The following is a 10,615-nucleotide window of genomic DNA, read 5'->3' as shown; positions in this document are numbered from 1 at the left end:
CCTCATGCATGCTAGTCAAGCATTCTACCACAGAGATACACCTCCAGCCTTTTAAGAGGTGCTAGCTTCAATTCCTAATTGAACCAAGGACCTTGCACATAACAAGGCACACACACTACAACTTAGCTATTACCCCAGAAATTATGTGTTTATTGAGACTTCCTATGTGCCAGGCATTCTCCCAGCACCTGCCAAGTACAGCAGTGAATGAAGGGAAGACCCCCGCCTTCCTTTAACATCCACTCTAGGTTAAGAACTGGATTCAGAACAGAAATATTAAACAAACCACTAGCTTAAATCACTTCTTAGAAGATGCTCAGTGTTAAGGGGAATAAAATATCAAGGTAAGGGCAATAGAAAACAAGGGATCAGGAAGTAGATCAGGGTGACCCTCACTAAAGAGGCCATCAGAGATTTGAAGAAAGAAGAAGCTACGCGAACATCTTTGGAGGAAAGTTCTAGTCAGTGGGATCAGCCAGTGCAAAGCTCTGAGACAGAATGTGCCTGACATCTGAAAACAGCCAGGAGGCCATTGTGGCTGGGGCTGGGTAAGGCAAGAGATGGTTACAGGGTTGGTTGGAGGCTCATGAGAGGGCCAAATGTTGTGGAGCCCTGTCATGCCACCATAAGAATTTTGGAGGGGGCGAGGGTGGTGGTACATACCTGAAGTCACAGTTACTCTAGAGGCTGTGGCAGAAGAATTGCAAATTTGAGGCCAACTTAGGCAATTCAGCAAGACTCTGTCTCAAAATAAAAGTAAATTAATATGTAAAAAGGGGCTTGGGGTATAGAAGAGTGTCCTGGTTTAATTCCCAGTATCATTAAAAAAAAAAAAAAAAAGAAAAAGAAAGAAGGAAAAGAGCTTTGGATCCCATGGTGGCACAGGTCTGTAATTCCAGTTACTTAGCAGGCTGAGGAATATTTGAGGCCAACATGAGCAAATTAGTGAGTCCTTATCTCAAAATAAAAACAATAAAAAGTACTGGGAGCCAGGTGTGGTAGTGTATGCCTGTAATCCCAGCAACTCAGGAGGCTGATGCAGGAGAATAACGAGTTCAAAGCCAGCCTCAGCAACTTAGCAAGGTCCTAAGCAACTTAGGGAGACCCTGTCTCAAAATAAAAATAAACAAATAAATAAAAAGGACTTGGGATGGGATATAGCTCAGCCCTTGGTGCAATCCCCAATATAAAAAAAAATAGTAAGTAGAACTTTGGATTTGTATTTGGGTAAGATCAGAATCAATATTGGGTTCTAAACAGAATAGGGGGCAGGGAGGCAGGATCTGATTCAGTATGACTCTAAGCTTTGTATGGATTATGCTAGCTACTACACTGAAACTAAACTCTGGATAGGGTGGGGGGCAAGAGTTACACTGACATTAGGACTACTGCAATTATTCCAATCATGTCAGGCAGCTTAGCTCAGGTAGTGGCAGAGTTGGTGTAAGGTATTTTGTCTGGAAGATAAAGGTGGCAGGGTTGTATTATGGACTGGATATGGGGAGAGAGGATGAATCAGGGTGACTCCAAGTTTGTCTAGGGATAGAGCTGCGCCACTTCAGGAGGCTAGGGTGGGAACAGGCTTGGAACGGATATCAGCATGACGGTGAGGAGTTGAAAGTACTGACCATACATCAAAGTATAGTCACATCAGTTACTGGTGTGTGCTGCAAGCTCAGTATTGGCTGGCAGTGGAGCTTTGGGTCTGAGAGGCAAAGTTAGTGGTACTTCAAGCCATGGGCCTGGACAAAATGGGAGGACGTTTAGACAGAGAAAGGCAACAGTTCACACTGAGCCCTGAAGAAATAAGATAGAACCAGCAAGGATCTGTGTAGGAAAAGCCAGCAGGTAGGAGGAAAACTAGAAAGTGTGGGTACCTAGAGTCAGGCAAATATCAGATGCTGGGAATCACTGAGAAAGGTTTCAGGTGGGAGCATCAGATTCAGGACCCTGTGGTAACTAAGGATCCTGTCCAAGGCAGTTTTGTGGAAGGAGAGGCAAACATGACTGGGTTGGGTAGAGGAAAAAATGAGAGACAATCAGAAAGAGCTAATATAGACAACTTATATGAAGTTAAAGGGGCAGAGCCAAAAGTGGCTTTTAAGAAAGATTGGAAGCCTGGTGCAGTAGCACATGCCTGAAGTCCCAGTGGCTCCAGAGGCAGGAAGATTACAAGTTTGAGGCCAGCCCCAGAACTTAGTGAGATCCTGTTTCAAAATTAAAAAAATAAATAACTTAAAAGGACTGAGGATGTAGCTATGTGGTAAAACATCCGTGGATTTAATTCCCAGTACCAAACAAACAAACTGGAAAGATGCTATTGTGGGGGAAGGAATGGAATAGGCTGGTCAGGTGTGAGCCAAAGGTAGGTGAAGGACTTCTGTGAATATACTGCTGGGGAAACTGAGCTGGAGGACCATTGTGGGAGGTTGGATAGTGAAATCTGCACATTAGAAAGTGTGAAGGGGGGCTGGAGATGTGGCTCAAGCGGTAGCCCCCTCGCCTGGCATGCGTGCGGCAGGGGTTCGATCCTCAGCACCATGTACAAACAAAGATGTGTCTGCCGAAAACTAAAAAATAAATATTGAAAAAAAAAGAAAGAAAGAAAACAGAATGTGAAGGGTGGCTGCTGATCTCTGACCAAGTGCTAGATATTAAGACATTATGAGTCCCAGACGCAGCCCAGGGACAACAATGAGAATGTGAAGAGACCCAGGGAACTCATCCAGATGTTTGTCTTGACCCCAGAGAAAAGTCACCCAGCAACTGACTTTCTTTCAAACAACTTGGAGCCGTGATAATTGACTGAGAGTGACTTAGTAATAAAGTAGCCCTGGAAAAAATCTGAGAGAACAAAACTGCTTTCAAAACCACACAGGGCTGTAAACTCACCATGCCAGGCACAGCTGGGTCAGAACAGTTTTAGCCAGAGATCGAATCTCCCCAATCTGCCAGAAGCGGCCTCTGCTGCCCCCATGCGATCAACCGCGGAGTCAGGGTTTCACAATGACCCACTGCATTGCCCAGCCCAGTGGCTGGGACCCTCTCACCCCTAAGGCTCCAAGGCATTTCTGGAAGTCTTCCTGGCTGGCGTACCAGAGGAAGACAGGCAGGAAGGTTTCAGGTGGGAGTTCGACCGGGAGGTGAATACGGAAAGGAGCCAGCCCAGGTTCCCCACCTGCCTGACCTTGGAGGGGTCCCCAGAGCAGAAGAAGGGGCTAGACCCCTAGGCCAGGGGCGTTCTACCACTGAGTTACATCTCTCCCTCCAGCTCCTTTTGTTTTTATTTTCAGTCAGGGCCTCACTAAATTACAAGTAGACCTCCAATTTGCGTTCCTCCGACCTCAGTCTCCGGAGTCGCTCGAATAGCAGGCATGTGCTACCATGACCAGCTAGATACACTCTTGATTAAGCGTTCTGGGAGCCGAGTATTATCCAGCTCCTCTCCATGGGCTTTGGGGTCAAAATCCACAGGGCATCGGAGGAACTCCATGGTGCACTGGCTCTGCGCTGAGTGCGGGCGACTGATACCAAGCCTCCCCGTCTTCGGGGAGAAGACAAGGATCCAGAGGGGCACCACTCAAATCACCATCTAATCTCCGCGAAGTGGAAGCAGACAGGGAGGGAGTTTCCTGAAACAGAGGGTGTGAAGCAGGAAGCAGAAAGCCGGTGTCATCAGACGTTCAGTAGACGGGCTGAGCGCTGCGCCCGAGGCCCACCAGGAGGCGCCGCTGCCCGCGAGCTTTGCGCTGCCTCTGGTGGCCACAGAAACCGCGCGCTCGGGCCTAGAGAAGCCCCGGAAGAGGCGGGGCAAAACGTACTGAGGTCGCTTCCGGATTCTGCTGGCTTGAAAGGCCTGGGTTGGGGCGCGAGAACCTGGGGGCCTAGGATCCGGGGGCGGGGCGTGGTTCCCCTGAACTCTTGGGAGGTAGAAAACTGGATAGTTCGAGGGGGCTGCGGAGGGCAGGGACAGAGAGCAGGCTGCAACCTGGGAGGGTACTCTATACGAAGTTCTAGGCCCGAGCCCCCCCCATTCGTTTACGTTGGGGTCCCTTGATAGTTTAGCGCTTGCCAAGACCCGGTAGGGGGTCCGGAAGTCTTCCTAGGGATAGAGCGGTGGAATGGGCACTCCCGAGGAGGTGGAGAGTTGGGGTCTTAAGAAGGATCTTCTTTATATTTTGTGTTTGAGCAACGTCCATTTGGAGAAGCCAAGCCTGCAGAGAAGGCTGAGAGGGGATGAGCCAGCTCAAAGCTTCTAGAGGAAATAGAAACTTCCTGGTTATATTTGCACCCCCACCCCCAAAATTTCTTCTCCCAGAAGACTTAGGACAGCCCTGTCCCCAAAGATTTCATTCCATCACCATCACATGGTGGCCACCCCCTACCTACTCTCCTCCTCTGGCCTTGCCTCTCATAGCCGAGGGGACTTTAAAATATCAGCTCTCACCCAATATAGTGATACTTGCCTGCAATACCAGCTTCTGAGGAGACAAGGCAGGAGGATCACAAATTTCAGACCCGCCTGGGCAACTTAGTGCGATCCTGTCCCAAATAAAAATATTTTTAAAAAGGACTGAGGATGTGTCCTAGCATGCATGAAAATCCTGGGTTCCATCCCCAGTATTAGAAGGGGGAAAATCATATTACTCGGCTTTTAAAACTTCCAGCAGGGCTTAGTGGCGCATGCCTGTAATCCCGCGGCTAGATGATCCTGAGTTCAAAGCCAGCTTCAGCAAAAAGGCGAGGCACTAAGCAACTCTATGGGACCCTGTCTCTAAATAAAATACAAAAAAGGGCTGGGGATGTGCCTCAGTGGCAGATTGCCCCTGGGTTCAATCCCTGGTACCCAAAATAAATAAATAAATAAGAACTTTTCCAGGGCTGGGGTTGTGGCTCACTGGTAGAGTGTTGGCCTAGCACGTGTGAGGCCCTGGGTTCGATCCTCAGCACCACATAAAATATATTATACCCACCTAAAACTAAGAAATAAATACTTTTTTTATAAATAACCAATAAAATAAAGGTATTCTGTCCACTCACAACTGAAAAAATATATTAAAAACAAAACACTTTCCAATGATTTTCACTAAACTTAGAATACAGTTTTAATTCTTTCTTGCCCTCATGTCCCTGATGATCTGGCTCCTGTCAATCTCCACACCCTGGTGCTAACCTTTAGCCTGGTCTGTTGCAGTGACATAATGCTGGCCTTTTTGCTGATTGATGGCTTCTCAGAAGCTTCTTCTCCAACATCCTGGGCAGCAGCTCCTCACCAGACTCATTCCTAACTGTCTATTTGGCTTTGGGTATAGCGTTTACTCCCTATAGAGTAGAGCAATGCCCCCTTGCTTCCTGGGTTCAGTGACCAACTTCCCCAGGACAGATTCCCCTCTCTCTTCTCTCTCTCTCTCTCTCTCTCTCTCTCTCTCTCTCTCTCTCTCTCTCTCTCTCTCTCTCTCCTAGTCACCAGATACAGGAAGCCCCTGGGCCCAGGTGGCAAGGTTCACCTTGCTGGGCTGTCTGCTATTGCATCACCTTCATTAGGGCTGTTTTTGCGCCTTTATTAAATTAAATTCCAGGAAGCAGTGCTAATGACCGCCCTAACGAGTCATGGGAGAGGCTACCAGCCCAGCCTTTGGACAGCATGGTAAGAAGGACTAGGCAACCATGTGAGCAGAGCAGGAGCTCCTGGGGATAGAGTCCATTATCGTTTCCCAGGCCCGCCAAGGATTATGTGCTTCCCAGGGGAAGTGGCCTTTGGAAGCTGTGTATGTGGTAGGCACAGTGGCAGATTAGATCATGAACTCTTCAAGAACAAGGAGCAAGAGGGGAGCTTAGCTTAGACCTTGGCCTCAAAGCCCTGAGGTCTTTCTAGACCTACCAGGATCTAGGTAGGCTGCCTGGCACTCTGAGTGCCAGGATCAGTAGGACTTGCAGGGCTAGATGTGGGTCACTGATTTGGTGATACTGGTGTCCCTACCTCAGTATCTCCTGTGTGCTCTGCTCCTCAGTGACGCCTCACGGCAGCCCCCTCTCACATCATTATGCTTTCATTATTCTGGACAGGCCTTTCTTTTCTTTCTTTTCTTTTCTTTTCTTTTTTTCAATTTGTACTGGGGATTGAACCCAGAGGTGTTTTACCACTGAACTACATTCCCAGCCCTTTTTACCTTTTTATTTTGAAACAGGTTCTCACTAAATTGACAAGGCTGGCCTTGAATTTGGGATTTTTCTGCCTTAGGCCCCCAAATCTCTGGGATTACAGCTGTGCATTGCTGTGCCCAGCAGTTCAGTCTCCTTTCTGGTACATGAAGAGCCAGCTCTTTCCCATCCCAGGGCCTTTGTATTTGATGTTGCCTCTGCCTATCACTCTTTTCTGCTAATCACAGGACTGGACTATTCCCTTCCCGTGATTGAAATCCCCCCCTCCCCCGCCCTGCCAGACTTTCCCTTGCACACACCTTTCAGTGACTCTTGTGTCACCCTGTAGGCTTCCTCTAAAACTGAAGTTCCTTTCCCTGTTTACTTGTTTGGTATGTGCTCCTGAGGGCAGGGTCCACCTGCTTCCCTTGACCTAGATTCTCAGCACACTGGCACCAATAAGTTCCCAGTGCTTGAGCAAATGACCCTTCCCTCTTGATCCTCCTGTGCTCCAACATCCATACCCATGTGTCAGGTGGAGGGAGCAGGGTCTCGCCTAATCCAGAAACTTCTGGACAAGGAGTGCTGGATCCTGAGTTTTTTAGGCCAAAGCCAGTTATCTGCAAAGGGGCAGATGACCAGGAAGGGGAGTCTTGGGGCTCAGGTCCCCCAGGCTTGGGACTGTTCCTCTGCAGAGAAGGGGGGACCAGCAGGGAGTGGGGAGGGAGGTCAGGATAGTTGACTCCAATCTCAGAACTGCTGCTGGGCTAAGAAGCTAGAAGGGGGAAGTTCAGGGGATGCACCCAGAGGTGGAGTCTAGTTCAGGACTGCTGGGAGGATGTGAGTTCTAGCCACTAAGATCCTCTAGTAAAAACTGCCAAGACCCTGTCTTTGTGATTTGGTGGTTACAGGTCTTTGGCTAAGCCCTCCCTGTCACCTAGGAACCATAGAGTTGGGGGTCAGGATCTTGGTCAGGATCTAGGGGGTCCTGCCTGGTACTGGACTCCGGAGGGGACGGGGTACAGACACACCCACTCTGAAACTGTTTTTGGGGAAGTTCGGCAGCTTCCCCTTCCTGAAGCCTGTAGGCTAGGGTGTCACAGCCCACTGCAGGGGTCTCTGTTCCTCACCCTGCTAGGGACTGCTGCTTTATAGGAACTTAGGACAAGATGGACCTGTCTGTAGTCTGTGGAGGAAAGCCTGTAGTCAGTGTGAGCCAGCAGCTGCACTTCTTTTTATTTTTATTTTATTTTATTTTATTTTTTATTTTTGGTACTGGGGATTGAACTCAGGGGCACTCAACCACTGAGCCACATCCCCAGGCCTATCTTGTATTTTATTAGAGACAGGGTCTCATTGAGTTGCTTAGTGCCTCGCCATTGCTGAGGCTGGCTTTGAACTTGTGATTCTCCAGTCTCAGCCTCCAAGCCACTGTGATTACAGGCGTGTGCCACCACACCAGGCCAGAAGCTGTACTTCTTTGCTCCAACTAGAGTACCACTTTCTGCTCTGTGTCCTTCCACTGTCCTTTTGGAATAGTCCAGGTGGCGCTGGGCCCAGAAGGCAGAGGGACAAGTCATGCTTCCTCTGGTGCTCATGAGGCCCTAGCTAGGCAACCACCCTCTGCCCCCAAAATGATCTCTCCCAAAAGGACTTCTGGATTCCTGAGTGTGAAATAACCAGTATACCTTTGCTGTCCCTCACTGGATGACTATGGATGGGATTCACTTGATTCAGCTGCAAAGTAAAGGGTTTCTCTAGCTCTGACCCTTTATTTTCTCTCTGATAATTCTCTAATACCTACCTTCCTACCCCTACATGTGCCCGTTCCTCTTTCTGGAATGTGCTTCCTCAGTGTTCTTCCTCAAGCACTTCTCTCCTTTACCAAGAAAGCTTCCTGAACTTCTAGGAACCATAAGTTTTTCTCCCTTCTTTGTGGGAGCTCTTTCCCACCCCAGGGCCTTTATATTTGATGTTGCCTCTGCCTATCACTCTTTTCTGCTTGTCACAGGACTTGTCAGTGACTCTTGTGTCACCCTGTAGGCTTTCTCTAAAACTGGAGTTCCTTTCCCTGTTTACTTGTTTGGTATGTGCTCCTGAGGGCAGGGTCCACCTCCTTCCCTTGTCCTGGATTCTCAGCACACTGGCACCAATAAGTTCCCAGTGCTTGAGCAAATGACCCTTCCCTCTTGATCCTCCTGTGCTCCAACATCCATACCCATGTTCAGGTGGAGGTGAATTGTTATAATAGTAATTTCCCCCACCCCTCCTAAAAAAAAGGCCCAGTTTATAGTCAGGAAGTGAATGATGGCAGGCATGGGGTGGGGCAGTGATTAATGGGATAGGGGACCAAGCGGGAAGAGCAAGGAGACAGAGACTATAAGGCAAGATCAATAGTTGAAGTGTCATTGTGTTGCAAGTGGAGGAAGATGAGGTGGATACTTGGAGGGGGACAGCCTTTATAAGGGCTTTACTGAAATTACTATTATAACAATTCACCTCATATTGAGGGTTTTCTAATACCATACATGTTCTGAACATTTTACTTATGTTTCCTCCCTTAGTCCTGACCTCAGCCTGTGTATTGGGTGGATATAATTGCTAGACCTATTTTATTGTCAAGAAAACTGAGGCACAGGAAGTTTCTGGTATTTGTCCGAAGTAATATGTAGCCAGCAAGTTTTTTTTTTTTTCCTTCTTGTTTTTGGTTTATTTTGTTTCCTGTGGATTGAACCCAAGGGAGCTTTTTCACTGAGCTACATCCCAGTCCTTTTTGCTTTTTATTTTTTAGTGGTGCTGAAGATTGAACCCAGGGCCTTGTGAGGCAAGGCAAGCACTCTACTAACTGAGCTACATCCTCAGATCCATCCCAACCCTTTTTTTTTTTTTTTTTGAGACAGGGTCAAATTTGCCACCCTCCTGCCTCAGCCTGCTGAGTTGCTTGGATTACAGGCATGAGCCACTGTGCCCATCTGGTGCAGTTAGAAAGTTTGCAGACTATTTCCCAGAGCCCCTGTTGCTAACTGCCACTCTACTGCCTCAATCTCCTGCAGAATCCAAACCAGTGTGCATGAGCTTTATTCTCAGGACACTGGGGAGCCAGAGGAGGTTTGTAAGCAAGGAATTAATTGTGTTTCCTTTCAGCAGTATCCTCTTGGCTCCCATGTGGAAAATGGATTTAGAGGGGAAACAGGAGAACCAGGGAAGAGACAGGGAGGCCTAGAATGGTACACAGTGCAGGGACAGATTTGAAGGGGAATTGAGGAGGAGAAGAGGCTCACAACATGTTGGGGTGGGGGAGAGTGATCATGGCTTTGGCTGCTTCTGGGAGGCTCCAGAAGCAGGGGCCAATGGAGGTGAGATGTACCCAGTTCTAGGCAGGGGTTTGAGAAGCCCAAGGTGTCTGATAGAGGCATCAGGGCAGTAGTAGATATAGAGCTGGCAATCAGGGGCAAAGTCAGATTTGAGATGACCACATGGGTTCTTAGCCCCTGGAGTGAAAGGTGTATGACTGGAGTAGAGAGCAGAGGCCTGCCATAGCCCTGGGTACCCCCAAGGAGATGGAGAATGAGCAGCTAGAGGTTTGGAAACAAGGGTTTGTGGACTCCCTAGGAAGAGCACAGGACTGGAAAGGAGTGATTGACCCAAGAACCATGATATTGGCTTGGGCCTGGAAAAGGCCATGCCTCCTAGTGGCTCCATTCTGCCCTGCATCCATAGGTTGGGGTCTGTGTCCTGCCCACCTCCCTCCAGCCCAGCCTCCAAGGGGCTGACAGGTTCTTTTGGTTGCCTGGCAACTGAAAGAGCTGTTGGCTGTTGCTAGGAGCAGGCTGGGGAGGCCAGAGGAGCGAAGCTCTCCAGCACAGGGCGGGGTAGTGGGGGAAGGGGCCTGTCTTGGAGTCGGGTTTGTAGTCTGTGCTTAGACAGACTGTGTTCTTGGCTCTATGCACCTATATTTATAAAGTGTTCTGTGGATTTGGGGTATGTTGGAGGTGGGCTTCATTGTGTTTCATTCTGCTTGTTGTATGCCCATAGCAGGGACTGCTTCAGTTTTGCTTTTAGGGCAGGAGGAACCCTGGGGGAACCATTGGAGGATTACAGGCCAAAGATTCCTCAAAAAGAGCTGGGCGGGACACAGTGGCACAGGCCTGTAATCACAGCTGCTGGGGAGGATGAGATGGGAGGATCTGAGTTCAAAGCCAGCCTTAGCAATGGTGAAGTGCTAAGCAACTCAGTGAGACCCTGTCTCTAAATAAAATATAAAACAGGGCTGGGGATGTGGCTCAGTGTTCGGGTGCCCCTGAGTTCAATCCCCAGTACAAAAACAAACAATAAAAAAACTCAACAAGGAGACATTCAGATAGGAGTATGCAGACACTCCAGAGAGCATAGACAGCTTGAGTACTGAGAACTGGAATAAGGTGTATGTCAAGGTAGTAAGGAGGAAGCTGTGTTAAACAGGGGTCTGTGGGTG

This window comes from Marmota monax, unplaced genomic scaffold (genome assembly GCF_021218885.2).
Source record: "Marmota monax isolate L192 unplaced genomic scaffold, Marmota_monax_Labrador192_F-V1.1 WCK01_AAM20220418_F8-fsc00022, whole genome shotgun sequence".
NCBI lineage: Eukaryota > Metazoa > Chordata > Mammalia > Rodentia > Sciuridae > Marmota > Marmota monax.
Note: the sequence above shows the minus strand (reverse complement) of the source record.